The sequence below is a fragment of the Odontomachus brunneus genome, unplaced genomic scaffold, assembly GCF_010583005.1.
Source record: "Odontomachus brunneus isolate Ranch 3 - 2012 unplaced genomic scaffold, Obru_v1 Obru_scaffold_010, whole genome shotgun sequence".
NCBI lineage: Eukaryota > Metazoa > Arthropoda > Insecta > Hymenoptera > Formicidae > Odontomachus > Odontomachus brunneus.
Window position 1 is genome coordinate 2,630,139 of NW_022639460.1, and position 7,212 is coordinate 2,637,350.

The 7,212-nt window shown below is 39.4% G+C and overlaps 1 protein-coding gene across 7 annotated transcripts in view; it reads left to right on the plus strand.

The window, feature by feature from the left end:
* LOC116840467 (diuretic hormone 44) overlaps window positions 1–7,212 on the plus strand; it is a 64,328-nt gene that overhangs the window by 12,608 nt on the left and 44,508 nt on the right. Inside the window, exon 1 of one of the 7 annotated variants that reach the window (XM_032807214.1) lies at window positions 3,113–3,309. The exons of 5 other annotated variants lie outside the window; for them this stretch is intronic. The gene's annotated coding sequence lies outside the window, so the exon portion shown is untranslated. Of the gene's footprint in view, window positions 1–3,112; window positions 3,734–7,212 lie in introns of those variants that run through there. One more of the 7 variants, XM_032807211.1, reaches the window with a different exon arrangement.

A 7,212-nucleotide genomic window follows, 5' to 3' on the forward strand; every position in this document is an offset into this window, starting at 1 on the left:
CTCTCTCTCTCTCTCTCTCTCTCTCTCTCTCTCTCTCTTGTGTCGCTCTATTTACAAAGTGCCAATCGCGTATTTACCTGTTGCGTTATTTATTGTTGCTTCCCAGCATATTTCCAGGGCTGTTATCGGGGAAACTCCTTTCTAAATTTTTCGGAAATGAAATTTTACTCGAAAGTCAGGTTGACCATCGAGTCATTCGAATTCGACTGACTTTTTCAGTAAATATTTTCATTCGAAATTGAAGAGTGAATTTGATGTACTCTCTCGCTCTTGAAAATATTCGCTCTAATCGATTAAAACCTTCGCTTCAATAGCTCATATAGTTCACATAAGCTTGAGTGTATCATTCCCTGTTGCGATTTCGAGTGGTAGTATTTTCACTATTGCTTCAAGTGAAAGTACTGTCACTTTTCGAAAATTCATTCGTTTCGAATGAGATTGTTTAATTCGAAATTTAGAGGGAAGAAAAAATGGCATACTCGTATAGTTTGTCATATTCGTCGGAAGTGTCAAGCTAATCTCGAGCTAATGTCAAATCGTACATGGAAAAAATCTTTGGTTAAATGAACCAAATTTCTAGTGAAATACGAACAAATCAGAAAATTCTTGTTGAAGTTATTAGAATTCCATTTGAGTTAACTTGAGCAGAATTTGAGTAACTTCTGGCGGAATTCAGATTTGCACATATTTCACCAGAAATTTGGTTAACCCAACCAAATTTCATTCGTTTTGAATGAGACTCTGTTCAATTTGAAATTTAGAGAGAAGAAAAGTGGCATACTCGCGTGTAGTTCGTCATATTGGTCAGAAGTGACCCGAGCTAATGTCAAATCGTACATGGAAAAAACCTTTGGTTAAATAAACCAAATTTCTAGTGAAATATGAATGAACCAGAAAATTCCTGTTGAAGTTATTAGAATTCCATTTGAGTTAACTTGAGCAGAATTTGAGTAACTTCTGGCGGAATTCAGATTTGCACATATTTCACCAGAAATTTGGTTAACCCAACCAAATTTCATTCGTTTTGAATGAGACTCTGTTCAATTTGAAATTTAGAGAGAAGAAAAGTGGCATACTCGCGTGTAGTTCGTCATATTGGTCAGAAGTGACCCGAGCTAATGTCAAATCGTACATGGAAAAAACCTTTGGTTAAATGAACCAAATTTCTAGTGAAATACGAACAAATCAGAAAATTCTTGTTGAAGTTATTAGAATTCCATTTGAGTTAACTTGAGCAGAATTTGAGTAACTTCTGGCGGAATTCAGATTTGCACATATTTCACCAGAAATTTGGTTAACCCAACCAAATTTCATTCGTTTTGAATGAGACTCTGTTCAATTTGAAATTTAGAGAGAAGAAAAGTGGCATACTCGCGTGTAGTTCGTCATATTGGTCAGAAGTGACCCGAGCTAATGTCAAATCGTACATGGAAAAAACCTTTGGTTAAATAAACCAAATTTCTAGTGAAATATGAATGAACCAGAAAATTCCTGTTGAAGTTATTAGAATTCCATTTGAGTTAACTTGAGCAGAATTTGAGTAACTTCTGGCGGAATTCAGATTTGCACATATTTCACCAGAAATTTGGTTAACCCAACCAAATTTCATTCGTTTTGAATGAGACTCTGTTCAATTTGAAATTTAGAGAGAAGAAAAGTGGCATACTCGCGTGTAGTTCGTCATATTGGTCAGAAGTGACCCGAGCTAATGTCAAATCGTACATGGAAAAAACCTTTGGTTAAATAAACCAAATTTCTAGTGAAATATGAATGAACCAGAAAATTCCTGTTGAAGTTATTAGAATTCCATTTGAGTTAACTTGAGCAGAATTTGAGTAACTTCTGGCGGAATTCAGATTTGCACATATTTCACCAGAAATTTGGTTAACCCAACCAAATTTCATTCGTTTTGAATGAGACTCTGTTCAATTTGAAATTTAGAGAGAAGAAAAGTGGCATACTCGCGTGTAGTTCGTCATATTGGTCAGAAGTGACCCGAGCTAATGTCAAATCGTACATGGAAAAAATCTTTGGTTAAATGAACCAAATTTCTAGTGAAATACGAACAAATCAGAAAATTCTTGTTGAAGTTATTAGAATTCCATTTGAGTTAACTTGAGCAGAATTTGAGTAACTTCTGGCGGAATTCAGATTTGCACATATTTCACCAGAAATTTGGTTAACCCAACCAAATTTCATTCGTTTTGAATGAGACTCTGTTCAATTTGAAATTTAGAGAGAAGAAAAGTGGCATACTCGCGTGTAGTTCGTCATATTGGTCAGAAGTGACCCGAGCTAATGTCAAATCGTACATGGAAAAAACCTTTGGTTAAATAAACCAAATTTCTAGTGAAATATGAATGAACCAGAAAATTCCTGTTGAAGTTATTAGAATTCCATTTGAGTTAACTTGAGCAGAATTTGAGTAACTTCTGGCGGAATTCAGATTTGCACATATTTCACCAGAAATTTGGTTAACCCAACCAAATTTCATTCGTTTTGAATGAGACTCTATTCAATTTGAAATTTAGAGAGAAGAAAAGTGGCATACTTGCGTGTAGTTCGTCATATTGGTCAGAAGTGACCCGAGCTAATGTCAAATCGTACATGGAAAAAATCTTTGGTTAAATGAACCAAATTTCTAGTGAAATACGAACAAATCAGAAAATTCTTGTTGAAGTTATTAGAATTCCATTTGAGTTAACTTGAGCAGAATTTGAGTATCTTCTGACGGAATTCAGATTTGCACATATTTCATCAGAAATTTGGTTAACCCGACCAAATTTCTCTTTCCACGTAATAATAGGTTTCAATATCGCGCAACGCGTCCTCGACTGGTCGGAATTAGCCCTTCACACCTTGAGAAGAAGAAGAGGAGACAAGAATCCGAACTATTTGCGAGTAGCGGCATTTGGTCCTTCGCGTAATCGCGGGCGAGAAGTGCGGGTGAGCGTGCAACGATATAAAACGAGATCGCACATTTACTCTTTACGGGAGCCACCCCTCCCGGTGGAACGAACGGCGCGAAGGGTGCGAGGATGGGTGGCGGCCCCCTCGCGGCGGGAGTGGAAGGTTGTAACGACAAATCAGTTGATAGGGCCAAGAGTCTCTAGCCAGGCAGGCGGCCGGCAGGCAGGCAAGCAGGAAGGCCGAGTTGAGTCGAGACGGGTCGAGTCGAGTCGACGGTACGACCGACTATAAAAGCCCTGTCGCACCGAGGCGTCGACGTCACACGTCGTTAGTACTCTGGACAGTGAGGAACTCTCCACCGTCGTGCCACCTGTTAAAGGCGGAGCGACCGATCCCCAGGTACCGTCATCCTCATCATCGGCCGATCACCACCTCGGATCGTCTCGTCGAGAGTTCGGACGTTCGGCACGTGGACGTGAACGTCGTCGACGACGATCCAGGAGGTCCAGAGGCCCGGGAGTCGCGCACCAGCCGGCGTTGGCGATATCGCGCGCGTTTCTCCGCATTCGAAAGTCATCCGTGTTCTTCGCGTCACCCCCTTGAGAAAGAAAAAAAGAGAGAGAGAGAGAGAGAGAAAGAGGTAGATAGATAGAGGAAAAAAGAGAGTGAAAGAGAAGAAGGTCCTGTTCTCGCCGGGTTCTCTCGACGTCGAATCAACCCCGTCGCTCTTCTTCCCGAATCGTACGAGTAATCGCAAGCTCGACGCTTCTCCCCGAGCTCGACTCTACGTGGAAACGAGGAGGAGGCTACGCAAATTCAACAAGTAAGTCGACGCTCCTCTCGCGGCTCGAGTTCCTCTTTCTTTCGCCGCTGACGCGACGGGATTCGAGTTGGCGCGCTTTTGGAAGGTACAAACGGAAACGCCTGCTTTCTCTTTCTCCTCGGCGCTTTAGCTGCTCGTCCAGAGGTGGAGGCGCGATTCCCATCGATTTCTCCAACCGTTCCGTCCGGGTGCGCGATCGCGAAAGTCGCGCGAAACTTGCGTGTCGATCTTGAACGATTCGTTTGCACCGCGCGACCTTTAATTTACGACGGGAAGCCCGCACTGTTGGCAATGCTCCGTGGACAGTTTGAAGGGACGATAATTCGGTTACCCGGAAACATCTTTATTTACTGTCGCCAGCGACCTGCAACTTCGCGACGGGGTGTTAAACGGACGCCTTCGAGCCCTTTTCGCACCAGCTCCTGTATCACTACCGGTTGGCGGTGTTAGACACTAATCGATGGAAATTTTCCTCGACTCAAATAATCGGGAAGTCAACAGTCGAAATTAATCAATCGTTATATATAAAATGACGAGTAATTTAATCGATTGATGGAATCAACTAATGTTTATATAATCGATCACGTCAAAGTTTGATTAGTACACTGAGAAAAGTATCGAAAAAAAAAAAATAAAAAAGATGTTTATTCGGTGGGTACCAAAATAACTTATTTAGATTTAATTTTTTCATGTAAATGGAATAAACAATCGCTTATACGAGAAATTAAGGTTTTAAGAAAGTATGTATGTATATTCTTTTGAAAAATGTGTTTTGTCAGTGTAGAAATGTGTATATTAGTGTGAGTAAATATGTTATCTGCCGAATAAATATTTATTTCCTAAATATTTTTTCCTTAATGTACATAAAAAATTCGGTTGTATTAACGTATGAAATTTGATTTCAATAAATTAGCCAACGCGTTTTGGTCGAGGAACATAAAAATTACTGAGTTTCTCGTGAGCCAAATTTGTTTCTAAGAAATTTCGTTTTCTTCAGTCAGAACGCGTTGATTCGTTCATCACAATCAGACTCCATGTTGACACAACGAAATTTATGATTTTATATCTCTGACGATTGATAAATTGGCTATAATTTTGCAAGAATGATTTACTTCACAAAATTATGATTTTTTAGTTTTTGTTTTCCCAATAGTTAATCTTCTCATGTGTTTTTCTACACAAGAAAAGATCCAAGCCTTAGATGCGCCTAAAATTAATTGAAAAAGTTGTTATTCCTACTAGTTGTATCTCAGTGCTATCCATCTATACTTTTTCAATCGTGCATTAAATAGCCATCTTTTATTTTCTTCGAGAGATATGCTTCATGTAAGCTGGATCGTTCTTGCATAACGACGGCCGATTACAATGACTGATTTGCCGATTATTTTGTCGAAGGGAGACGGTCCTGTCGGTTAGTGCCTGGTCGTTTTGACCGGGCGGTATAAATAATAAAGTTTTGACCGCCGATCGATAGGCGACAATCCGTTAAACCACGTCATCCGCAAAATTTCGTGTAGAATTTAGTCTACGCGGGTTGCTTTCGCGACATTCGCGCTGTTCGCGTGCCGGGCGGCCCGGCAGCTGATGATAATTCAACGTCGCGCGCTTTAATCCTGATTTACGTGCGCGCAAAATCGTGGCCGGGCTACACACACCGCCAGGATGTGGACACACGAAAGAGAACAACCGGCGACGCGGCACAGCACCCCGTGCTATTGTTATTCGCCGTTGTAACTGTCCCCGCTTGCTGATGCACGCCGTCAGATTCATTTCGATTAAAGTTTCGTCGGTTTTTGTTTTGCAACGCGGATCACGTCCTGCCAATAAACGCGCACACGACGCATCTGAAAATGCACGCAGGAGGTTTCGTCTCACGCGATTGTTCTACGTGATGTCGGCTAATTAACGCCGCGGGCCACTAGTAAATATCGATCAATCGGCATATTGAATCGCGTTACACAGGATTGTAGACTCTACTCTACAATTTTACGGAAACGTAGAACGGATTGAAGAGAACATAAAAATCCTATGTCGCGTTCTGCAATATTCGCAATAATAGTCGAGATATTAGTTAAAGAAGATTGGTGAATGATCATGCGCGATGTGGTAGATGAGATGTGGTGGTGACGTCTGCTTGTACATTACGTCAAATTGGACAAAAAAGCCTTTTATCGTTTTGCAAATAATTATGTAGATTTTTTATTATTAATGATAGAAAATTGTTACGCTAAGAAAAAAATTTATTAAATTTCAAAAAACGTTTGTTTGGATAGTACTGTGAAGATATTTGTTTAAATTAAGTAATTATTTTATAAAATTAAATAAAGAAGTTTTAAATATAAATTTGTTTCTTTAATTTTAGAAAATAATTACTTAATTTAAACAAATATCTTCACAGTATTATGCAAACAAACGTTTTTTGAAATTTAGTAAATTTTCTTCTCAGTGTACACAATTGTGCGCGATAATGCACAAATCTTCTTTAACCCTTTAGGCATCACTGGTACCAATAGGGACCACTTAGGATCGAGCAGTTGAAACCTTATAAATGTGCTATTTACAGTGTTTTTGACAATATTTCACTAAAAAAAAGTAACTAGAATGTTCCATAAATTATGTGCCTTAAAGGGTTAATTAATATCTAAAAATCCATGTGATCATTTGCAAAATAGTAAAGGACCTTTTTTGTTCAGTTTGACTTATAAGTATACAACGGCACCAAGTATACAGCTATACAAGGAATATACAACTCATCTACCATATCGCGCGTGATCATTCACTAATCTTTTTCAATTAATATCTCAAGATTTATTGAGAATTATTGCAAAACAGCACGTTCACCTCGATCCGTCCTACGTTTCCACAAGGCCTGGGACACCCTGTATAAGGCCAAGATACGCTTTTTACGCAACGGCCTGTGAACGCAAAGCGTAGCGCGCTGCGTTCGCGAGGCTGCACTGATAAAAACATTTGCTAATAATAATCGCAGTGTTTACTGGTTATTTACCCGTCTTAGCTAACCTCTCGTATCTAGATAATTTTCGCTACGACCGTAAGACCACTTTTTTAAGTGTACGCAGTAAAAATGCACCGTCAGAGATATGTGATTGCGTGTGGAGTGATTTTATCGCGTTATTTCGCAATTACCGGATTGATCATTCGATTGATTCGCGCACGAATATCCAAGCGTGCCTTGTGCGTTCTAGAAAGCTAAATTACCGCGGATAATTGTGAGGTTACACGTAGGCAAAGTCGAGTCACTCGTTATTAATTAGAAACGAGAACTTTCGCATAACTTCAAATTCTGCGACAATTCTTCTAGTAAGATAAGCCTTCTCGCTTAATAAATGAGCTCAACATCCGTTGCGTGATGTCGCGTTTCTGCTATATTGAGGAAACTTTCTAAGCCTATGTGTATATATATATATATATATATATATATATATATATATATATATATATATATATATATATATATA